The following is a 26,015-nucleotide window of genomic DNA, read 5'->3' on the forward strand; positions in this document are numbered from 1 at the left end:
AACAGGAACAGCTGTACACACCTGGTGACAAGTATCACTGAGGGTACCAGGAAACCTGTATACACTTGGTGACCAGTATCACTGAGGTGTACCAGGAACACCTGTACACAGCTGGTGACCTGTATCACTGAGGGTACCAGGAACACCTGTACACACCTGGTGACCTGTATCACTTAGGGTACCAGGAACATCTATGCACACCTTGTGACCAGTATCACTGAAGTGTACCAAGCACACCTGTACACACCTGGTCACCAGTATCACTGAGGATACCAGGAACACCTGTACACACCTGGTGACCAGTATCACTGAGGGGTACCAGGGACATCTGTACACACCTGGTGACCAGTATCACTCAGGGTACCAGGGAATCCTGTACACACCTGGTGACCAGTATCAGTGACCGTACCAGGAACAACTGTAGACACCTGGTGACCGGTACCACTGAGGGTACCAGACACACCTGGTGACCTGTATCAGTGAGGGTACCAGGAATACCTCTACACACCTGGTGACCAGTATCACTGAGGGTACCATCAACACCTGTACACACCTGGTGACCAGTATCACTGCGGTTACCAGGAACACCTGTACACACCTGGTGAACAGAATCACTGAGGTGTACCAGGAACACCTGTACACACCTGGTAACCAGTATCACTGAGGGTACCAGTACACATGTACACACCTGGTGACCAGAATCACTGAGGGTACCAGGAACACCTGGTGACCAGTATCACTGAGGGCACCAGGAACATCTGTGCACACCTGGAGACCAGCATCAATGAGGGTACCAGTAACACCTGGTGAACAGTATCACTGAGGGTACCAGGAACACCTGTACACACCTGGTGACCAGTATCAGTGAGGGTACCAGGAACACCTGTCCACACCTGGTGACCAGCATCACTGAGGGTACCAGGAGCACCTGTACACACCTGGTGACCAGTGTCACTGAGGGTACCAGGAACACCTGTACACACTTTGTGACCACTATCACTGAGGGCACCAGGAAAACCTGTACACACCTGGTGACCAGTGTCACTGAGGGTAGCAGGAACACCTCTACACACCTGGTGACCAGTATCACTGAGGTTGACTCGGGACACCTGCACACACTTGGTGACCAGTATCACTGAGGTGTACTAGCGACACCTGTACACACCTGGTGACCAGTATCACGGAGGGTACCAGGAACACCTGTACACACCTGGTGACCAGTATCGCTGTGGGTATGAGGGACACCTGTTAGCACCTTGTGACCAGTATCACTGAGGGTACCAGGGACACCTGTACACACCTGGTGACCAGTATCACTGAGGTGTACTTGGGACAGTTGTACACACCTGGTGACCAATATCACTGAGGGCACCAGGAACACCTGCACATACCTGGTGACCAGTATCACTGAGGGTACCAGGGACACATGTACACACCTGGTGACCAGTATCACTGAGTGTACCCGGAACATCTGTAAACACCTGGTGACCAGTATCACTGAGGGTACCAGGAACAACTGCACATACCTGGTGACCACTATCACTGAGGGCACCAGGGACACCTGTACACACCTGGTGACCAGTATCACTGAGGGTACCAGGGACACCTGTACACACCTGGTGACCAGTATCACTGAGGGCACCAGGGACACCTGTACACACCTGGTGACCAGTATCACTGAGGGCACCAGGGACACCTGTACACACCTGGTGACCAGTATCACTGAGGGTACCAGGGACACCTGTACACACCTGGTGACCAGTATCACTGAGGGTACCAGGGACACCTGTACACACCTGGTGACCAGTATCACTGAGGGTACCAGGGACACCAGTACACAGGAACAATGGGCTGAATGGCCTCCGTCTGTGCTGTATGATTCTATGCTCCTTGATATTGCTGTAACGGTCATATACCCCCACAACAACTTGCATTGATCTAGCGCCTTTAACATCATAAAATGCCCCAAGGTGCTTCACAGGAGCATTGTCAAACAAAATTTGACACCGAGCCACAAGGAGATATTAGGACAGATAAACAAAAGACTGGTTGTGGAGAGGTTTTAAGGGGCACCTTAAAGGAGAGTGAGGTAGAGAGGCGGACAGGTTTAGGGAGGGAATTCCAGCGCTTAGGACCCAGGCAGCTGAAGGCTCGGCTGCCAATGGTGGAGCGATTAAAATCAGGGATTTGGAATTGGAAAAGCGCAGAGATCTCGGAGGGTTGCACAGATTGGGACGTGCGAGGCCGTGGAGGGATTTGAAAACAAGGATGAGAATTTTAAAATTGAGTCGTTGGCAGATCTGGAGCCAGTGGGACTTGGTGCGAGTTAGGATACGGACAGCAGAGTTTAGGATGAGCTCAAGTCTGTGTAGGGCGGAAGGATATTTAGACTCTCCTGAACATCAGTGTGGATAACATAGAAACATAGAAACATAGAAGATAGGAGCAGGAGTAGGCCATTCGGCCCTTCGAGCCTGCTCCGCCATTCAATGTGATCATGGCTGATCATCCAAATTCAGTACCCTGTCCCTGCCTTCTCCCCATATCCCTTGATCCCTTTAGCCTCAAGAAATATATCCAACTCTTTCTTGAGTATATTTAATGAACTGGCCTCCGCCGCCCTCTGTGGCAGAGAATTCCACAGGTTCACCACTCTCTGGGTGAAGAAATTCCTCCTCATTTCAGTCCTAAATGGTTTACCCCTTATCCTTAGACTATGACCCCTGGTTCTGGACTCCCCGGCCATCAGAAACATCCTTCCTGCATCTAGTCTGTCCAGACCTGACAGAATTTTATGGGATGCACTCTGCACAAATACCTGCTCCCTCACTCACTGGATATTCAGAGCTGAACATCAGTGTGGATATTATGGGATGCACTCAGTACAAACCCTGCTCCCTCACTCACTGGATATTCAGAGCTGAACATCAGTGTGGATATTATGGGATACACTCTGCACAAATACCTGCTCCCTCACTCACTGGATATTCATGGAGTTTTACAGCATAGAAAGAGGCCCTTCGGCCCATCGTGTCCACGCCAGCCATCAAGCCCTGTCTAATCTAATCCCATTTTCCAGCATTTGGTCCATAGCCTTGTATGCTATGGCATTTCAAGTGCTCATCCAAATGCTTCTTGAATGTTGTGAGGGTTCCTGCCTCTACCACCCTTTCAGGCAGTGAGTTCCAGATTCCAACCACCCTCTGGGTGAAAAAGTTCTTCCTCAAATCCCCTCTAAACCTCCTGCCCCTTACCTTGAATCTATGCCCCCTTGTTATTGACCCCTCTACTAAGGGGAAAAGTTCCCTTCTATCTACCCTACCTATGCCCCTCATAATTTTGTACACCTCAATCAGGTCCCCCCTCAGCCTTCTCTGCTCCTAGGAAAACAACCCCAGCCTGTCCAGTCTTTCTTCATAGCTGAAGCACTCCAGCCCAGGTAACATCCTGGTAAATCTCCTCTGCACCCTCTCCAAAACAATCACATCCTTCCTATAGTGTGGCGACCAGAATTGCACACAATACTCCAGCTGTGGCCTTACCAGCGTTTTGTACAGCTCCATCATAACCTCCCTGCTCTTATATTCTATGCCTCGGCTAATGAAGGCAAGTATCCCATATGCCTTTTTAACCACCTTATCCACCTGTTCTGCTGCCTTCAGGGATCTATGTACATGCACACCAAGGTCCCTCTGATCCTCTGTCTTTCCTAGGGTCTTACCATTCATTGTGTGTTCCCTTGCCTTGTTAGTCCGTCCAAAATGCATCACCTCACACTTTTCAGGGTTAAATTCCATTTGCCACTGCTCCGCCCATCTGACCAACCCATCTATATCGTCCTGTAGCCTGAAGCTTCCCTCCTCGCTATTTGCCACCCCACCAATTTTCATGTCATCTGCGAACTTACTGATCATACCTTTTACATTCACATCCAAATCATTAATGTAGACCACAAACAGCAAGGGACCCAGCACCAATCCCTGCGGTACCCCACTGGACACAGGCTTCCAGTCACAAAAACAACCTTCCACCACCACCCTCTGCCTTCTGCCACTAAGCCAGTTTTGGATCCAATGTGCCAAGGCACCCTGGATCCCATGGGCTCTTACCTTCCTGACCAGTCTCCTATGCGAGACTTTATCAAAAGCCTTACTGAAATCCATGTAAACCACATCCACACACGTAGTCACCCCTATTATGTCCATGTATAATTGAGACACGGACTGCAGGAGTTGGTTATAACAGGTCTTTACTGAATGGAGGCAACCTGGAACTACTATGCAAATGTTACTACACAGGCTTATATACAGGGGTGGTCACTACTGGTACTGCAGTATACGGGGGCTGCAGAATATAGTTCCTTCTGCAAAGTACATACACTACAACCCCCTCGAAAAATTCAATCAAATTGGTCAGACATGATCTTCCCTTGACAAAGCCATGCTGGCTATCCCTAATTAATCCTTGCCTCTCCAAGTGGAGACTAATTCTGTCCCTCAGAATTTTTTCCAATAATTTCCCTACCACTGATGTTAGGCTCACTGGCCTGTAATTCCCTGGTTTATCCCTGCTTCCCTTCTTGAATAATGGTACTACGTTAGCTGTTCTGTAGTCCTCTGGCACTACCCCTGTGGCCAGAGACGTTCTGAAAATTTGTGTCAGAGCTCCTGCAATCTCCTCCTTTGCCTCACATAGCAGCCTGGGATACATCTCGTCCGGTCCTGGGGATTTATCCACTTTTAAGCCTGCTAAAACCGCTAGTACTTCCTCCCTCTCGATGCTAATATGTTCAAGTATATCACAGTCCCCCTGCCCAATTTCTATGTCCACATCGTCCTTCTCCACAGTGAACACAGATGCAAAAAATTCATTTAAAACCCCACCCACATCATCTGGCTCTACACACAGCTTGCCACTCTGGTCCCTAATGGGCCCTACTCTTTCCCTAGTTATCCTCTTATCCTTAATATACTTATAAAACACCTTAGGATTTTCCTTTATTTTGCTCACCGGTGTTATTTCATGGCCCCTCCTCGCTCTCCTAATTTCTTTCTTAAGTATCTCCCGGCACTTTTTATACTCCTTTAGGGCTTCCTCTGTCTTTAGTCCTTTGTATCTGCCAAAAGCCCCCCTTATTTTCCGAATCCATTCTCGTATATCCCTTGACATCCAAGGTTCCCTGGGCTTGTTGGTCCCACCCTTGACCTTTACAGGAACATGTTGCCATTGTACTCTCTCAATTTCCTTTCTGAAAGACTCCCATTGCTCTGATGTGGATTTTCCTTCAAGTAGTTGATCCCAGTCCACATTGGCCAGATCCTGCCTTATCATATTAAAAGCGGCCTTCCCCCAATTTAGAACCTTTATTTCCGGTCCATCCTTGTCCTTTTCCATGGCTACCTTAAATCTCATTGAGTTATGGTCACTATCACCAAAGTGCTCACCTACTAACACTTCTACCACTTGCCCGGCCACATTCCCTAGAATTAGGTCCAGTACCGCCCCCTCTCTTGTAGGACTTTCTACATGCTGGCTCAAAAAGCTCTCCTGGATGCACTTTAAGAATTCTGCACCCTCTAAGCCTTTCACACTCTGACTGTCCCAGTTAATATTGGGGTAGTTGAAATCCCCCACTATTATTACCCTATTATTTGCACACTTCTCTGAGATTTGCCGACATATCTGTTCCTCTATCTCCCCCTGACTGTTTGGGGGCCTATAGTACACTCCCAGCAAAGTGCTAGCCCCCTTTTTGTTTTTAAGTTCAACCCATATGGCCTCATTAGAGGAACCTGTTATATATATCATCCCTCCTTACAGCAGTAATTGACTCCTTAATTAATATTGCGACACCCCCTCCTCTTTTATCCCCCCCGCCCCCCCCCGCTCTGTCTCGTCTGAAGATTCTATACCCGGAATATTGAGATGCCAGTCTTGCCCCTCCCTCAACCATGTCTCCGTGATAGCAACAATATCATACTCCCATGTGTTCATCAACAACTTCAGTTCATCCACCTTATTCGTAAGACTCTTTGCATTAAAATAAATGCCATTCAGCCTTGCCCTACTCCCTTGTGCCGTTACATATTTGCTCTGCCTTCCAGTCTGACTTGTTTTTTCCTCTATATTTGGCTGTACATCACCCCCTATTACAGCTCCACTCTGTATCCCATCCCCCTGCCAAGTTAGTTTAAACCCCCCCGAACAGTGCTAGCAAACCTCCCCACAAGGATATTTGTCCTGTTCTGGTTCAGGTGCAACCCGTCCGACTTGTACAAGTCCCACATTCCCCAGAAGCAGGCCCAGTGATCCAGGAAACTAAAGCCCTCCCTCCTGCACCAACTCTTTAGCCACGCATTCAGCTGCTCTATCTTCCTATTCCTATACTCACGAGCACGTGGCACCGGGAGTAATCCAGAGATTACAACCTTTGAGCTCCTGCTCTTAAATCTGTTACCTAGCTCCTTAAATTCTTGCTGCAGGACCTCATCCCTCTTCCTACCCATGTCATTGGTCCCAACGTGAACCACGACCTCTGACTGTTCACCCTCCCCTTTCAGAATGCCCTGCAGCCGCTCAGTGACATCCTTGACCCTGGCACCAGGGAGGCAACAAACCATCCTGCAGGAGCTACATCATTACATAAATTTAAAACAGAAATAGACAGTTTCCTAGAAGTAAAGGGAATTAAGGGTTACGGGGAGCGGGCAGGAATTTGGACATGAGTCTAGGTTCGGATCGGTCATGGCCCTGTGGGTAGCGGAGCGGGCCCAGGGGCAGTGTAGCCTGATCCTGCTCCTATTTCGTGTGTCTAATTCTGTTAGATTCAGGAGATGGTTCTGTGATAGTGGTTTGGCGGTTAGGATCAGATCAGCCATGATCTTATGGAATGGCGGAGCAGGCTCGAGGGGCCGATTGGCTTACTCCTGCTCCTATTTCTTATGTTCTTATGTTCTTATGTCACGTCTACAGCCACAGAAATGCCTATCTGTTCCCCTTACGATAGAATCCCCTACCACTATTGCTCTCCCACTCTTTTTCCTCCCTTCCTGAGCAGCAGAAGTACCCCTGGTGCCAGGAACTTGGCTGCTGCTGCCTTCCTCTGGTAAGTCATCCCCCTCAACAGTATTCAAATCGGTTTACCTGTTTGAGAGGGGGATGGCCACAGGGGTCCCCTGCACTACCTGCCTGCCTCTACTGCTCTGCATGATGGTCACCCATTTCCCTTCTGCCTGTGCAGCCCTTACCTGCGGTGTGACCAACTCAGTAAACGTGTTTTCCACGACCCTCTCAGCATCGTGAATGCTCCGAAACCCATTCATCCACAGCTCCAGCACCTCAATGCGGTCTGCTAGTAGCTGCAGCTGGATACATTTCTGGCACACATGGTCGTCAGGGACACAGGCAGCGTCCCTGAATTCCCACATTCAGAGCTGAACATTAGTCTGGATATTATGGGATGCACTCTGCACAAACCCTGCTCCTTCTCACTGGATATTCAGAGCTGAACATCAGTGTGGATATTATGGGATGCACTCTGCACAAACCCTGCTCCTTCTCACTCACTGGATATTCAGAGCTGAACATCAGTGTGGATATTATGGGATGCACTCTGCATAAACCCTGCTCCCTCACTGACTGGATATTCAGAGGTGAACATCAGGGTGGCTATTATGGGATGCACTCTGCACAAACCCTGCTCCCTCACTCACTGGATATTCAGAGCTGAACATCAATGTGGATATTATGGGATACACTCTGCACAAACCCTGCTCCCTCACTCACTGGATATTCAGAGCTGAACATCAGTGTGGATATTATGGGATACACTCTGCACAAACACTGCTCCCTCACTCATTGGATATTCAGAGCTGAACATCAGTGTGGATATTATGGGATACACTCGACACAAACCCTGCTCCCTCACTGGATATTCAGAGCTGAACATCAGTGTGGATATTATGGGATACACTCTGCACAAACCCTGCTCCCTCACTGACTGGATATTCAGAGCTGAACATCAGTGTGGGTATTATGGGATACACTCTGCACAAACCCTGCTCCCTCACTCACTGGATATTCAGAGCTGAACATCAGTGTGGATATTATGGGATACACTATGCAGAAACCCTGCTCCCTCACTCACTGGATATTCAGATCTGAACATCAGTGTGGATATTATGGGATACACTCGACACAAACCCTGCTCCCTCACTGGATATTCAGAGCTGAACATCAGTGTGGATATTATGGGATGCACTCTGCACAAACCCTGCTCCTTCTCACTCACTGGATATTCAGAGCTGAACATCAGTGTGGATATTATGGGATACACTCTGTACAAACCCTGCTCCCTCACTGACTGGATATTCAGAGCTGAACATCAGTGTGGATATTATGGGATACACTCTGTACAAACCCTGCTCCCTCACTGACTGGATATTCAGAGCTGAACATCAGTGTGGATATTATGGGATGCACTCTGCACAAACCCTGCTCCCTCACTCACTGGATATTCAGAGCTGAACATCAGTGTGGGTATTATGGGATACACTCTGCACAAACCCTGCTCCCTCACTGACTGGATATTCAGAGCTGAACTTCAGTGTGGATATTATGGGATACACTCTGTACAAACCCTGCTCCCTCACTGACTGGATATTCAGAGCTGAACATCAGTGTGGATATTATGGGATACACTCTGTACAAACCCTGCTCCCTCACTGACTGGATATTCAGAGCTGAACATCAGTGTGGATATTATGGGATACATTCTGCAGAAACCCTGCTCCCTCACTGACTTGATATTCAGAGCTGAACATCAGTGTGGATATTATGGGATGCACTCTGTACAAACCCTGCTCGCTCACTGACTGGATATTCAGAGCTGAACATCAGTGTGGATATTATGGGATGCTTTCTGCACAAACCCTGCTCCCTCACTGACTTGATATTCAGAGCTGAACATCAGTCTGGATATTATGGGATGCACTCTGCACAAACACTGCTCCCTCGCTCACTGGATATTCAGAGCTGAACATCAGTGTGGATATTATGGGATACACTCTACACAAACCCTGCTCCCTCACTGGATATTCAGAGCTGAACATCAGTGTGGATATTATGGGATACACTATGCAGAAACCCTGCTCCCTCACTCACTGGATATTCAGATCTGAACATCAGTGTGGATATTATGGGATACACTCTGTACAAACCCTGCTCCCTCACTGACTGGATATTCAGAGCTGAACATCAGTGTGGATATTATGGGATACATTCTGCAGAAACCCTGCTCCCTCACTGACTTGATATTCAGAGCTGAACATCAGTGTGGATATTATGGGATGCACTCTGTACAAACCCTGCTCCCTCACTGACTGGATATTCAGAGCTGAACATCAGTGTGGATATTATGGGATGCTTTCTGCACAAACCCTGCTCCCTCACTGACTTGATATTCAGAGCTGAACATCAGTCTGGATATTATGGGATGCACTCTGCACAAACACTGCTCCCTCGCTCACTGGATATTCAGAGCTGAACATCAGTGTGGATATTATGGGATACACTCTACACAAACCCTGCTCCCTCACTGGATATTCAGAGCTGAACATCAGTGTGGATATTATGGGATACACTCTGCACAAACCCTGCTCCCTCACTGGATATTCAGAGCTGAACATCAGTGTGGATATTATGGGATGCACTCTGCACAAACCCTGCTCCTTCTCACTCACTGGATATTCAGAGCTGAACATCAGTGTGGATATTATGGGATACACTCTGTACAAACCCTGCTCCCTCACTGACTGGATATTCAGAGCTGAACATCAGTGTGGATATTATGGGATACACTCTGTACAAACCCTGCTCCCTCACTGACTGGATATTCAGAGCTGAACATCAGTGTGGATATTATGGGATGCACTCTGCACAAACCCTGCTCCCTCACTCACTGGATATTCAGAGCTGAACATCAGTGTGGGTATTATGGGATACACTCTGCACAAACCCTGCTCCCTCACTGACTGGATATTCAGAGCTGAACTTCAGTGTGGATATTATGGGATACACTCTGGACAAACCCTGCTCCCTCACTGACTGGATATTCAGAGCTGAACATCAGTGTGGATATTATGGGATACACTCTGTACAAACCCTGCTCCCTCACTGACTGGATATTCAGAGCTGAACATCAGTGTGGATATTATGGGATACATTCTGCAGAAACCCTGCTCCCTCACTGACTTGATATTCAGAGCTGAACATCAGTGTGGATATTATGGGATGCACTCTGTACAAACCCTGCTCCCTCACTGACTGGATATTCAGAGCTGAACATCAGTGTGGATATTATGGGATGCTTTCTGCACAAACCCTGCTCCCTCACTGACTTGATATTCAGAGCTGAACATCAGTGTGGATATTATGGGATGCACTCTGCACAAACACTGCTCCCTCACTCACTGGATATTCAGAGCTGAACATCAGTGTGGATCTTATGGGATACACTATGCAGAAACCCTGCTCCCTCACTCACTGGATATTCAGATCTGAACATCAGTGTGGATATTATGGGATACACTCTACACAAACCCTGCTCCCTCACTGGATATTCAGAGCTGAACATCAGTGTGGATATTATGGGATGCACTCTGCACAAACCCTGCTCCTTCTCACTCACTGGATATTCAGAGCTGAACATCAATGTGGATATTATGGGATGCACTCTGCACAAACCCTGCTCCCTCACTGACTGGATATTCAGAGCTGAACATCAGTGTGGATATTATGGGATGCACTCTGCACAAACCCTGCTCCCTCACTGACTGGATATTCAGAGCTGAACATCAGTGTGGGTATTATGGGATGCAGTCTGCACAAACCCTGCTCCCTCACTCACTGGATATTCAGAGCTGAACATCAGTGTGGATATTATGGGATGCACTCTGCACAAACCCTGCTCCCTCACTGACTGGATATTCAGAGCTGAACATCAGTGTGGATATTATGGGATGCAGTCTGCACAAACCCTGCTCCCTCACTCACTGGATATTCAGAGCTGAACATCAGTGTGGATATTATGGGATGCACTCTGTACAAACCCTGCTCCCTCACTGACTGGATATTCAGAGCTGAACATCAGTGTGGATATTATGGGAAACAATTCACAATTCACAATTCAAATCGCTTTATTGGCATGATAAGTTACATCTTATGCTGCCAAAGCATCAAAATACATTTATGGTTTACCACATAAACGCAGTTCTATTCATACAGTGTATAAACAGGTATATCCCTGAGTGTATAAATATACATTCGCATTGTTTATATATATTCTTTTCTTAGTTTACTGCACTCTGTACAAACCCTGCTCCCTCACTGACTGGATATTCAGAGCTGAACATCAGTGTGGATATTATGGGATGCACTCTGCACAAACCCTGCTCCCTCACTGGCTGGATATTCAGTGCTGAACATCAGTGTGGATATTATGGGATGCATTCTGCACAAACCCTGCTCCCTCACTGACTGGATATTCAGAGCTGAACATCAGTGTGGATATTATGGGATGCACTCTGCACAAACTCTGCTCCCTCACTCACTGGATATTCAGAGCTGAACATCAGTGTGGATATTATGGGATACATTCTGCACAAACCCTGCTCCCTCACTGACTGGATATTCAGAGCTGAACATCAGTGTGGATATTATGGGATGCACTCTGCACAAACCCTGCTCCATCACTGACTGGATATTCAGAGCTGAACATCAGTGTGGATATTATGGGATGCACTCTGCACAAACCCTGCTCCCTCACTGGATATTCAGAGCTGAACATCAGTGTGGATATTATGGGGTGCACTCTGCACAAACCCTGCTCCTTCTCACTCACCGTCTCCTCACTTGGTTTTCAGACACTAGCAGGAAATGAACCAGCTGCGGAAGAGGAGGAGAGAATGGGCAGAGAGGGTGGGCTCCCTGACTGACGTCTCTCTCAGCCAATCAGGGGCTGCAATACATTGAATCCCCACCCACACTGAGCGTGTCATTGGCTGCTCAGCCAATCCCAGAGGTGGGAGCAGGGCTTCCTCTTCCCACAGTGAACACTTTTTTTGATCAGAACCAGCCACGGCGAAACCCTTAAAGCTGCAGCAGGGTAAATGCTGGCCAGGTGGGGCCCGATTCACTCTCCCATTGACTGTCTCCTGGCCCAGCCACACATTGAGGGGCATTTTAACCCCGCAAGAACGGGTGGGTTGGTAGCGGGTGGGGCTTAAGAATGATTTTTTTAAGAGCGAGAGGCAACCCGGCTCCAATTCCAAGTTTAATGGAGGCGCGCTGGGATGCCGGCGAGAAACTACTCGCCGAAGTCAGGGATTTCCGAATTGGATGCAGGCAGGTGCTTATTGGCGCACTTAACGCCTTAGGATACGTTAATGAGGTATTTTTAATTGCTTTTAAATTGGCTCCAGCTTTTAATGAGCAGCAGGGGTTTCCCGGGGCTCGGGAAACTGCCCAGGGAATCAGAGCTGACTTTGACCCAGTTCAGGTGGGTATTTAAACTTGTCACTGTCCCACCTGAATAAAAGCTCACTACTTGCAGCTGGTGTCTCAGTTCCCACGGCAGAAACGATGTGCTGTGGTGGGTCAGCAAGTGCACAGCAGCGAGAGGCACCTGGCCCGGCCCGTCTCCTAGATCCTTTCACCTGGCCCGGCCCCTCTCCCGGACTGTCCCGGGTCCATTCACCTGGCCCGGCCCCTCTCCCGGACTGTCCCGGGTCCATTCACCTGGCCCAGCCCCTCTCCCAGACTGTCCCGGGTCCATTCACCTCGCCCGGCCTCTCTCCCGGACTGTCCCGGTCCATTCACCTCGCCCGGCCTCTCTCCCGGACTGTCCCGGCCCATTCACCTGGCCCGGCCTCTCTCCCGGACTGTCCCAGTCCATTCACCTCGCCCGGCTCCTCTCCCGGACTGTCCCGGTCCATTCACCTCGCCCGGCCTCTCTCCCGGACTGTCCCGGGTCCATTCACCTCGCCCGGCCTCTCTCCCGGGGTGTCCCGGTCCATTCACCTCGCCCGGCCTCTCTCCCAGGGTGTTCCGGCCCATTCACCTCGCCCAGCCTCTCTCCCGGGGTGTCCCGGGTCCATTCACCTCGCCCGGCCTCTCTCCCGGACTGTCCCGGGTCCATTCACCTGGCCCGGCCTCTCTCCCGGGGTCATTCACCTCGCCCGGCCTCTCTCCCGGACTGTCCTGGGTCCATTCACCTGGCCCGGCCTCTCTCCCGGACTGTCCCGGGTCCATTCACCTGGTCGGCCCCTCTCCCGGGTTGTCCCAGTCCATTCACCTCGCCCGGCCCCTCTCCTGGGATATCCCAGTACAAACCTTGCTGGAGAGAGCTATTGTGCAGGGTGCAGCACACTAGGATGATCCTGATCACTCTCTCTCTGGGGAATCCTGCGGTTCGCCCCCAGGTGTGACCAGCACCTGAAGTGGGTCTTCAACACCTCAATGGCTTCTCTCCAGGAGCTGCCTGGTGGAGACATGGGCCTAATTAAATTTCACCTCCACCCCAGTGTGTGGTGCTCGAAATGGTGTCATGAGCCACGACAGCTGGGGGTAGGCCTTGTTCCCAATCAGCCAACCATGAGGCTGCTCACCTTTCTTGAATATGTCGGCTTTGTCTGAGGTTCTCACTATAAACACATCATGTGTGGTATTCACATGTAGTATTCTCAGACAGGCATTGCCCACTACCTGAACATTAGGGAGTGGAATCGCTTCCTGTTCAGGTAGCTACATTTGAGTCTTCATGGGTGACCTTCAATGCCACGTGAGTGCCATTGATCGCTCCCAGCACCGCTGGGAAGGAGCTATTCCATAAAACTCAAGTGACCATGGCCACTGCTCCTCGAGTGTTACATCAAATTTAATAAAGTCATTTACCCTGTGGAACAGGGTGTCTTGTCACCTGCCAGAATTGATCACGGGTTGATCCAGGATCAGGTCCCCCGTCATGCCTGGAACGAGTCACTCCATGGAAATTTCAAGCTGTTCTGACCTTCGCCTCTACAGTGATGGCTGTCGATCGAAGGCTCAGACCCTCCCTCAGTAAATTGCAGAGCCAGCCGATTGCTACCTTGGTGAAACACAGAACCAGCTCCTGCGACATCTCCTCGTAACTCAAGCAAGGTCTGTACACTCGGGTGGAGTAACTGCGAGTAGGGTGAACTCTCCGCCTGTGCACTCATTGTGCCTCGAGTCTATGGGCTTCGTGCCTCCACAGCCGTCTCTCCTCCACCTCTCTCTCTCCTCCTCCTCTCTCTCTCTCTCCTCCTCTCTCTCTCCTCCTCTCTCTCTCCCCTCCTCCTCCTCTCTCTCCTCTCTCCCTCTCCTCCTCCTCTCTCTCCTCCTCTCTCTGCCTCCTCTCTCTCTCCTCCTCCACTCTCTCTCTCTCCTCCTCCTGCTCCTCTTATCTCTCTCCTCCTCCTATCTCTCCTGCTCCTATCTCTCCTCCTCCTCTCTCTCTCCTCCACCTCTCTCTCTCCTCCTCCTGCTCCTCCTCCTCTCTACCTCCTCTCCTCCTCCTCTCTCCTGCTCCTCTCATCTCTTTCCTCCTCCTATCTCTCCTGCTCCTATCTCTCCTCCTCCTCTCTCTCTCCTCCACCTCTCTCTCTCCTCCTCCTGCTCCTCCTCCTCTCTACCTCCTCTCCTCCTCCTCTCTCCTGCTCCTCTTATCTCTCTCCTCCTCCTATCTCTCCTGCTCCTCCTCTCTCCTGCTCTCCACCTCTCCAGCTTCTCTCCTCCTCCTCCTGCTCCTCGCCTCCTCCTCTCTCTCCTGCTCCTCTCCACCTTCTCTCCTCCTCTCTCTCCTCCTCTCCTCCTCTCTCTTCTGCTCCTCTCCACCTTCTCTCCTCTCTCTCCTCCTCCTCTCTCCTCCTCCTCTCTCTCCTGCTCCTCTCTCTCCTGCTCCTCTCCACCTTCTCTCCTCTCTCCTCCTCTCTCTCTCTCCTCCTCCTCTCTCCTCCTCCTCTCTCTCCTGCTCCTCTCCACCTTCTCTCCTACTTCTCGCTCCTCCTCCTCCAGCATTAAAAAGACGAGAGGGATAGCGAGAAAGTGTGCCATTTTAAACTCTTGATTATAAATTTTAAAAATAAACAAAGTGGAAACTCCTAGCAATAGAATGAGGTACTAATGTAAATATGTCTATATTAAACTAGTTTTCACTATTTCTCTGATTTATTTGACTCAATTTAAATATAAACTATTATCTGTAGGCTTGCAGCTTTCTGAAATGATTGCTGCTCACTGCAGGTAGGCTGGAGTCACGACTATGAGTGCCTCTTGGTGCCTGTACGCTCCAAAAACCGAGCGTAATTTGTAGACCCTCCTCGAACGGGCACAATCGGCGGAAACGTGCCATGCTCATTACTTCCATCTGGGGGCATGGCCAGTTTTGTGGGCGGGGCCAGCTTCCAGCGCCATGGATTTTAAACCAGCGTTAAAGATTGCGGAAACTCGATTTACACTCGATGTAACTTCCGTTTAAAATTTCCCCGATCCTTTGCGCTGGTTCGGCCGATTTCAGCCAGATTGCACTGATTATACCAGCGCAAACTCTGGGCCACAGCTTGTGCGTTTGTGATTGTTGCATGTTTGGTAACCAGTTTTACTAAAGCCAACATAGCTTTAAAAAAAAATTGTGTGTGACAAAATATAGCAGTTTTATTTAAGTATGATTGGCTTTATGATCAATGCAGTGTGTAAACATTCTACAGGACAATTTCTTCATGCATTTTACTGCACAGGTTTGTGTTTCAATGGCTAGCGGGCGAGTTGTCCGGGGAGCCCCAGAGCCTCAATAATTCTTAGTGCAGTCCTGCCAACAACCTGAATTCATGTGCGTGGAATAATACAGCTTCAAAGAGGAGCGTCATACTTCCTGTGAACTGGAATTTATAAACCTATTGATGGAGAAAGTAGACCAGCTAGCAGTGTCATTGACCATTTTATTGTGTACAGCACTCTTGCGGAGTGTTTCAGTGGCTGGGAACACACCATGATGACAGACCAGGTAGTTTGGGTTAAACAAAAAAAACTAAATTTATTGCGAGGTGTAAATTTATACAGAAGATTGATAAATCAGCAAACAAACAGCAACAAAATATTCTGCTTACGCCAAAACTTTCAATAACAAAGCATTTGAAAATGACAAGAGACTTTTCCCAGCACACTAACTGGATGGAAGAGCTTACGGCGAACATCCCTCACCATTATTACATCGAGGGACGACGGGTTGAGGGAACTCGGATCTGTAGGCCCACCACCACCCCTCCACTCAAATTCAGGAGAGTAATGCTTACTCACCCCCCAGACTCAGGAGTGTCGGGCTTCCCACGCACCGCACCCACCGCCCCACCCCCAGATATAAACTACACTGTCATGGAGGTTACAGGCATTTTCTTTGGGGGACATTGTCCCTCTGACCCAGGCACCTATTGCAGGTCAGGGTGTTGATGCTGATAATGGTTAAACGGACAAACATTGCCCATGGTATTAGTCACACACCTGATGGGGACCTGTCTATAATCCACACCACCAACTAAAGCAGGGTCTGATTCTACCCCGTGCCCACCCCTGAGAGCTGGCTCAGTTTATTGACGCACAAATCCTCACATCAGGGGAAGCTCTCTCAGAATAAAGCTCTATTTAAAATCCCAGTGCTTTGGTCTGGCTCCAAATTCCAATGTTCAAAAACGACACAGAACTTTAATGGGACAGGATGGAGTTCGTATCCGTCATAAAAACCCACCAATGGTTAAAAAGGTCCCATGGGTCCCATGGACCAATCAGTTTCCATTCCTGGAAGACACTCTTCCCCACCCCCCCCCCCCAGGTGACTTCTATGAAACTTCCTAAATCCCAACTCTCCGGCCTTTGACCCTCCGTTCACCACAATACTTCTGCAACTGTCAATCTGATTTAACCACTTGCTCATGTTCACCTTCTATACCCTTGTCTCCTTGTTTACTATTTTCCTTCCTGGTCAATCCCCCCTGGCATGCTCCCATCTTCAAGTCCAAGGGGCAAAGACTTGAGCATATCTGGCACAAAATTGGTTGAACCATCCATCGCCAGATCTGTCTGGGCCACATCAAGCACAATCGGACCCTGCTCTCCTCTGCCAAAGCTGCTCACTACTCCAGGACCATCCTAGAGAGCAAATATAACCCCTGGCTTCTCTTCTCCACAACCAACTGTCTCCTTATGGAAGTTATGTTACAACTGTACAAAGCTCTGGTTAGTCCACATCTGGAGCACTGTGTTCAGTACTGGGCACCGCACCTCAGGAAGGATATATTGGACTTGGGGGTGCAGCTCAGATTGACCAGAATGATACCGGGGCTAAAAGGGTAAAATGATAAAGACCGTCTACTTCCACCTCCGTAACATCACCCATCTCTGCCCCTGCCTCAGCCCATCTGCTGTTGAAATCCTCTTCCATGTTGTTGTTATCTTTAGACTCGACTTGACTATTCCACTACCCTCCTGGCCAGCTTCCCATTTCCCACCCTCCATAAACTTCAGGTCAGCTGAAACTCTGTGGCCCCTATCCTAACTCACACACCTATCACTCCTGTAGCTCGCTGACCTACACTAGTTTCCGGTTCCCCAATGCCTCCAATTTAAAATTCTCATCCTCGTGTTCAAATCGCTTCATGGCCTCGCCCCCTCCCTATTTCTGTAACCTCTAACCCTATCACCCTCCAAGATCTCTGCGCACCTCCAATTCTGGCCTTTTGTACATTCCCTCCCTCCCTTCACCCTTCCTAATCTCTCCGCCTCTCTACCTCTCCATCCTCCAGTAAGATCCTTCTTAAATCCCACTTCTTTGACCAAGTTTTTGGTAACCCCTCCTAATATCTCCTTCTTTGTCTCAGTGTCCACTTTTGTCTGATTACATCTGTGTGATGAGCCTTGGGATGTTTTATTATGTTAAAGGCGCTGTATAAATGCGAGTTGTTGTTGAAGGGCAGGCACCCTCTTTCCCCTCTAACGTTCCCTCCGCTCCTGAAGGTGCTGACGTGGAGTACAGACTATGGGCACTGTTGGCCTCTACTGCTCTGCTGAAGTGACCATTCCGCGTGTGTAGACCCAGACAGCGAGTGTTGCGAGATTATGGAGACTGTCACTGGGCAGTGATGCGGAGCGGGATCCCTGGCTGATACTCCCGCTCCATAGACCAGAGGTGCTAAGGCTAACTGAAGTAACTCCACTACTGCCCCAGGAATGGCCTCTCCCCGGTGTCCTGGTGGCTCAGAAGCTGAAGCTGTTCTAACTAGCGAGCATCTGATTGTCTTCTTGCCCAGAGGGAGATTCAGTGAGTGTCTTGTACCTGACATTGCACTGAAAGAATGCCGAGCTTCTACAGGAGCCTCTTTGCATATTGATGGCTTCTTGAGCTGCTGTTTGGCGATCTGGTCAAATCGGTCTTCTTGAAACTGTTGGACTGATGGTGCGAGAGGATGGAGACATTCCTGAGACAGAAATTGTTGAATTGGAACGGCAGCTCCCCTGTGCGAGCACTGGAGGGTAAGCAACATGGACAGCTCTTACTGCAACTGAAGCAGGTGACCTGGCTCCAAGACGGTGTGGAGACGTTGGTGTATGGCCAGAGAGGAGGAGTAGGTGAAACAGTCCTGGCACAGGTCACTCTGGGAGGGTTTCTATCCAGTGTGGAGACGTTGGTTTATGGCCAGAGAGGAGGAGTAGGTGAAACAGTCCTGGCACAGGTCACTCTGGGAGGGTTTCTATCCGGTGTGGAGACGTTGGTGTATGGCCAGAGAGGAGGAGTAGGTGAAACAGTCCTGGCACAGGTCACACTGGAAGGGTTTGTCTCCTGTGTGGGTTCGTTGGTGTTCCAGGAGGGCGGACAACTGCGTGAAGGCTTTGTTACAAAACTCACACCGGTAGGGTTTTTCGTCAGTGTGAATGCGCCGGTGATTCACCAGGCCCGATAATTGTGCAAAGCCCTTGTTACACACCTCACATCTGAAGGGTCTCTCCCCTGTGTGTGTGCGCTGGTGTTGCAGGAGGCTCGATGCCCGGAAAAAAGCTCTGTCGCAAAGCTCGCACCTGAAAGGTTTGTCACCCGTGTGGATGCTCTGGTGTTTCAGGAGATACGATGACTGGATGAAGGCCTTGTTACAAACATCGCACCGGAACGGTTTCTCCCCTGTGTGGATCCTCTGGTGTTCCAGGAGGTTTGAAGGCTTCACGAAAGCTTTATCACACACCTCACACTTGAAGGGTTTCTCCCCTGTGTGGATCCTCTGGTGGACCAGCAGGTACGACGACTGGGTGAAGGCTTTGTCACACACCTCACACTTGAACGGCTTCTCTCCCGTGTGGATGCGCCGGTGATTCACGAGTGTGGATGACTGTGCGAAGGTCTTGTCACACACCTCACACTTGAATGGTTTCTCTCCCATCTGGCTGCCCGTGTATTACAGGTGGTAGAACAAGTGCACCTTGTGTATTAAGAGGTCTTATGACCCTGTGAAACCCTCCTCACACACCTCACACTTGAACAGCCTCTCACCTGTAAGAGTGTGTCACACTCAAAGCCCTCCTCGCACTCAAAGCCCTCCTCGCACTCAAAGCCCTCCTCGCACTCAAAGCCCTCCTCGCACTCAAAGCCCTCCTCGCACTCTAATCCCTCCTCGCACTCTAATCCCTCCTCACATTCAAAGCCCTCCTCGCACTCAAAGCTCTCCTCACACTCAAAGCCCTCTCACACCCGAATCCCACCTCACACCCAAGGCGCTCATGCCCGAAGCGCTCACGCCCGAAGCGCTCTCACACCCGAATCCCTCCTCACACCCGAAGCTCTCTCACACCCGAATCCCTCCTCACCCCCGAAGCTCTCTCACGCCCGAAGCGCTCTCACGCTTGAAGCTCTCTTACACCCGAAACCCTCCTCACCCCCGAAGCTCTCTCACGCCCAAAGCGCTCTCACGCTTGAAGCTCTCCTCACACCCGAAGCTCTCCTCACACCCGAAGCTCTCTCACACCCGAAGCTCTCTCACACCCGAAGCTCTCACACCCGAAGGACTCTCACGCCCGAAGCTCTCTCACGCCCGAAGCTCTCTCACACCCGAAGCTCTCACACCCGAAGTTCTCCTCACACCCGAAGCTCTCCTCACACCCGAAGTTCTCCTCACACTTCTTCCCAGTCTCACCCGTTACAGCTCCCTCCACCCGCTGGGCTGACCGATCTCCCACAGCCGAACCTCCGGAAAAGTTGTATCTGATGGAAGTCGCCACACCACTGACCAGTTTCAGTTCTGGTGATATGTCAAAGCTCCCCTGACCAGGTCGATTTCCAGAAGATGGTTTTACTGCCCAACCCTCTCTGTGTCGAGCAATGCTGCGAAGGGACTGAATGTCTTCCCACGGGTGACACCGTGGAGTTGTTCTTTGGGTGATGCTCAGGACCTATCTGTGGCGTCTATCCTCTCTGCATTCTCTGGTGTAGTATGATGCAATCCTTCTGTAAAACAGTAAAATAAATCATGATTTCCTCCAACTCCCTCTCCTCCTTTGCTGAAGGTGTTGACTCCTCAGTTAGAGGCTGTTCCACAGTGAGTGTCTGTCTGCTATTCCACTGTGGCGGCATCAGATCCAAGCCCCATGTTGTCCTCACTTGACTGCCCCACACTCTCTCTTTCTAGCAGGGGCACTGGATAGTGAGCAGGAGCAGGCACTGTGGCTACTTTCTTTACTCCACCCCCTCTCCATCTTCCCTGGCATACCTGGACAATTTTCCTTTTTGTCGGGTAGATGCCAGTGTTGTAGAAGAAAACCCACTGAGCAGAAAGTGCTAGAAGCTAAGGAAAATATTCCCTCAGTGTAGCCGACTGAAGGGTACTGATTTCTCCTGGGAAATGAGATACACTGCACTTGCTTGGACTGCACAACCCAAATTCAGCTATCAGTCCCAGCACTGGGCAAAACTATCAAATCCAAGCCCAGGCCTCTGGGAGAGGCTGAGGCCTTCAAGTAAAAACTTTAATTAAGGCATTAAAAGACATTTCAATAGATAAGTTTACAGGTATGGCAGCCTATAGAGCTGGAGTAACAACCCAGAGGATCGTGAGTTCAAATCCAATCACGAAAACTTGTGAAACTGATTTTTAAAAATCTGGTAATAATGGAAACTTTCAGATTGTCGTAAAAACAAAATAGTGTCCTTCATGGAAGGGAACTGCTGTATGAATGCATTAAAGCATAGAACCAGGCAGACAGGCTTCCAACTACGATGTTCTCTTTATTGGTAAAATGGCTGACTGCTGCTTTCCCGGGTAATTCCCATAATGCACTGCACATTACATTACCGTATTGACTGGTGTCAAACTCGCACATTACATTACCGTATTGACTGGTGTCAAACTCGCAATCAATACACGACAGGAACCTGCCATCCTTACCTGGTCTGGCCTACATGTGACTCCAGTCCTACACTATATGGTTGACTCTTATCTGCCCTCTGAAGTGGCCTAGCAAACATTGATAAACAATCGCTACACAGTTCAATAATAATAATAAGAAAATCGGACAGATCTAGACAACCCAAGCATTGTGTCAGAATAAGACTAAGGTGATCTCAGCCCAATGACCTCATTAAAGTGCTTCTTACCAAGGTCTGAGGGCTAGTACCCAAGTGGGGAGAGCTGTCCCACAGACTGCTCAACTAGCAGTCATACTCACTGAATCATATCTATCAGCCAACATCCCAGACTCCTCCATCACCATCCCTGGGTATGTCCCATCCCACCGGCATGTGGGGTAGTCCTCAACATTGATACTGGACCCCATGGAACCTCATGGCTTCAGGTCAAACAAGTTCAAGGAAACCTCTCGCTGATCACCACCTCCCACCCCCTCCCAACTGATGAATCAGTACCCCTGTATGTTGGTCATCACTTGGGAATTAGATTAAGGACAGATCCCAAAACTGGGCAGCCATGAGGTGCAGTGGGCCATCAGCAGTAGGAATGTATTCCACCACAATCTCACAGCCCTCACCCCTTGATTACCATCAAACCAGGAGACAGGCATGCCAGGAACAGCACCAGGTATACCTTAGAGTCCAGGTATGAACCCACTGAAGATACTACACAAGGCTACCTGCAGGCTAAACATCAAGAGCAGCAGGTTATAGACAGAGCTAAACGGCCCCACAGCCAACAGATCAGAGCAAAGTCCTACCACATGCAGTCGAGAATGATGGACAACCAGGAAAGTAATAGGGGAAGGGGAGAGGAATAAACCCAGCAACTACAGACCAGTCAGCATAATGTCAATGATGGGGAAACCTTTCGAGAAAATAATCCGGGACAAAATTAATTGGCATTTGGAACAGTATGGGCTAATAAACGAAAGTCAGCACAGATTTGTTAAAGGCGAATCATGTTTGACTAACGATCAATTTCTTTGCTGAAGTAATGGAGAGGGTTGATGAGAGTAGGGCAGTTGATGCGTATATGGACATTCGAAAGGCAAATGACAAAGTACCACATAATAGACTTGTTGGCAAAATTAAAGCCCATCAGATTAAAGAGGCAGTGGCAGGGTATTAGGACCACTGCTCTTTTTGATATAGATTAATGATCTGGACTTGGGTATACAGGGCACAATTTCAAAGTTTGCAGATGACACGAAACTCGGAAATGTAGTAAACAATGAGGAGGATACTAACAGACATCAGGAGGACATAGACAGGTGGACACATGGCGGATGAAATTTAATGCAGAGAAGTGTGAAGTGATACATTTTGGTAGGAAGAGTGATGAGCGGCAATATACACTAAATGGTACAATGTTAAAGCGGGTGCATGAACAGAGAGACCTCGGGGTATATTAGCACAAATCTTTGAAGGTGGCAGGGCAGATTGAGAAGGTTGTGAAAAAAACAAATAGGATCCTTGGCTTTATTAATAGAGGCATTGAGTACAAAAGTAAGGAGGTTATGCTAAACGTTTATAAAATACTGGGTAGGCGTCAGCTGGAGTAATGTGTTCAATTCTGGGCACCACACTTTAGGAAGGACGTCAAGGCCTTTGAGGGTGCAAAAGAGATTTACTAGAATGGTTCCAGGGATGAGGGACTTCAGTTACATGGGGAGACTGGAGAAGCTGGGGTTGTTCTCCTTAGAGCAGAGAAGGTTCAGAGAAGATTTGATAGAGGTGTTCAAAATTATGAATTGTTTTGTTAGAGTAAATAAGGAGAAACTTTCCAGTGGCAGAAGGGTCTGTGATCAGAGGACACAGATTTAAGGTGATTGGCAAAAGAACAAGAGGCAACATGAGGGGTTGCTGTGATCTGGAATGCACTGCCTGAAAGGGAGGTGGAAGCAGATTCAAGAGTAACTTTCAAACGGAAATTGGATAAATACTTGAGGGGAAAAAATGTACAGGGCTATGGTGAACGAGCAGGGGAATGAGATTACTTGGATAGCTGTACCAAAGAGCCAGTACAGGCACGATGGGTCGAATGGAAACCTTCTGTGCTGTATCATTGTATGATTCTATAACCTGCTCACTGATGCTCAGTTTGGATCCCGCAGAACCACTTGTCTCCAGACCTCATTACAGCCTTGGTCCAAACATGGACAAAAGAACTGAATTCCAGAGGTGAGGTGAGAGTGACTGCCCTTGACATCAAGGCAGCATTTGACCAACTGTGGCACCAAGGAGCACTAGTAAAACTGAAGTCAATGGGGATCAGGGGGAAAACTCTCCACTGGCTGGAGTCATACATAGCAAAAAGGAAGATGGCTGTTGGAGGCCAATCATCTCAGCCCTAGGACATCACTGTAGGAGTTCCTCAGGGCAGTGTCCTAGGCCCAACTATGTTCAGCTGCTTCATCAATGACCTACCCTCATCAATAAGGTCAGGAGTGGGGATGTTCGCTGCTGATTGCAGTGTTCAGTTCCATTCCCAATTCATCAGCTAATGAAGCAGTACACGCCTGCATGCAGCAAGACCTGCACAACATCCAAACCTGGGCTGATAAGCTGCAAGTAACATTTGTGCTGCATTCATGCCAGTTAATGACCTTCACGAACAAAGAAAACCCAGACACCTCCCCTTAGCCTTCAATGGCTCCATCATCACCAAGACATCTCCATCAACTTCTTCTGGATCATCAGTGACCAGAAGCTGAACTGGACCAGGCATATCAATACCATAGCTACAAGAGCAGGAAGAGGCTGGGAGCATTCCCCTCCAGACCACTCAAATCCTCTCCACCATCGAGAAGGCACAAGTCAGAAGTGTGATGGAACACTCTCAACTCGCCTGGATGGGTACACCTGAAACAACATTGAAGAAGCTCGACAGTACCCAGAACACACAGCAGCTCCCCTGATCAGAGCCACTACCATTAGACTCAATATCCACTCCCTCCACCAGCAGTGCACTGTGCCAGTGATACCCACATCACGAGACCAAACACTGCTCCCTCACTGACTGGATATTCAGAGCTGAACATCAGTGTGGATATTATGGGATACACTCTGTACAAACCCTGCTCCTTCTCACTGGATATTCAGAGCTGAACATCAGTGTGGATATTATGGGATACACTCTGCACAAACACTGCTCCCTCACTGACTGGATATTCAGAGCTGAACATCAGTGTGGATATTATGGGATGCACTCTGCACAAACCCTGCTCCCTCACTCACTGGATATTCAGAGCTGAAGATCAGTGTGGATATTATGGGATGCACTCTGCACAAACCCTGCTCCCTCACTGACTGGATATTCAGAGCTGAACATCAGTGTGGGTATTATGGGATGCAGTCTGCACAAACCCTGCTCCCTCACTGACTGGATATTCAGAGCTGAACATCAGTGTGGATATTATGGGATGCACTCTGCACAAACCCTGCTCCCTCACTGACTGGATATTCAGAGCTGAACATCAGTGTGGATATTATGGGATGCACTCTGCACAAACCCTGCTCCTTCTCACTCACCGTCTCCTCGCTTGGTTTTCAGACACTGGCAGGAAATGAACCAGCTGCGGAAGAGGAGGAGAGAATGGGCAGAGAGGGTGGGCTCCCTGACTGACGTCTCTCACAGCCAAACAGAGAAGCAAACCATACACAGGCTGAGCACATTCTAAGCCAATGAGCCGAAGTGAAGAGCCAGCTCACTCCCCCCTCCCCCACTCCAGGGTGAAATACTGAGCAGACTTCTGCTGGTTAACCCTTGATGGGTCACTACACCACACAAAAAAACAGACCCCGATATGCACAGCAGGAGATGTGTGAGGAAAGCAGTTTGGTTATATTGAGAGAAAAATAGACTTGAGAAACGGAGTGGGCCCACTGAAACTGGGATCGGGTAAGGGCATGACAACTGATAGCACACAGGCTGCAAACATGCTAAATATGTTATTATCCTCAGTTTTTACCAGGGAGGGGGCTTATTTGATGTGGAAAGTGAACTCGAGGGTGTTGCAAAGGTGACTTGAGAGAGTGCATACATTACAACCAGCATGGTTACCAAACAGCGATGCAAATTTAAGGTCAATAATTCATAGAAACATAGAAGATAGGAGCAGGAGTAGGCCATTCGGCCCCTCGAGCCTGCTCCGCCATTCAATGAGATCATGGCTGATCATCCAAATTCAGTACCCCGTTCCTGCCTTCTCTCTTGATCCCTTTAGCCTTTAGAAATATATCCAACTCCTTCTTGAATATATTTAATGAATTGGCCTCTAGGTGAAGAAATTCCTCCTCATCTCTGTCCTAAATGTCTTACCCCTTATCCTTAGATTGTGACCCCTGGTTCTGGACTCCCCGACCATCGGGAACATCCTTCCTGCGTCTGGTCTGTCTAGTCCTGATAGAATTTTATTTTTCAATGAGATCCCCTCTCATTCTTCTAAACTCCAGCGAGTATAAGCCCAATCGACCCAATCTCACCTCATACGTCATT

The 26,015-nt window shown here is 49.1% G+C and overlaps 1 pseudogene; it reads right to left on the reverse strand.

The window, feature by feature from the left end:
- LOC147095533 (uncharacterized) overlaps positions 1 to 24,462 on the reverse strand; it is an 88,992-nt pseudogene extending 64,530 nt beyond the window's left edge.
- Positions 24,463 to 26,015: the final 1,553 nt, after the last annotated feature.

Source organism: Somniosus microcephalus, unplaced genomic scaffold (assembly GCF_052327205.1).
Source record: "Somniosus microcephalus isolate GS21.2 unplaced genomic scaffold, FLI_Smic_1.0 unresolved_chr1, whole genome shotgun sequence".
In the NCBI taxonomy this organism is placed as follows: Eukaryota; Metazoa; Chordata; class Chondrichthyes; order Squaliformes; family Somniosidae; genus Somniosus; species Somniosus microcephalus.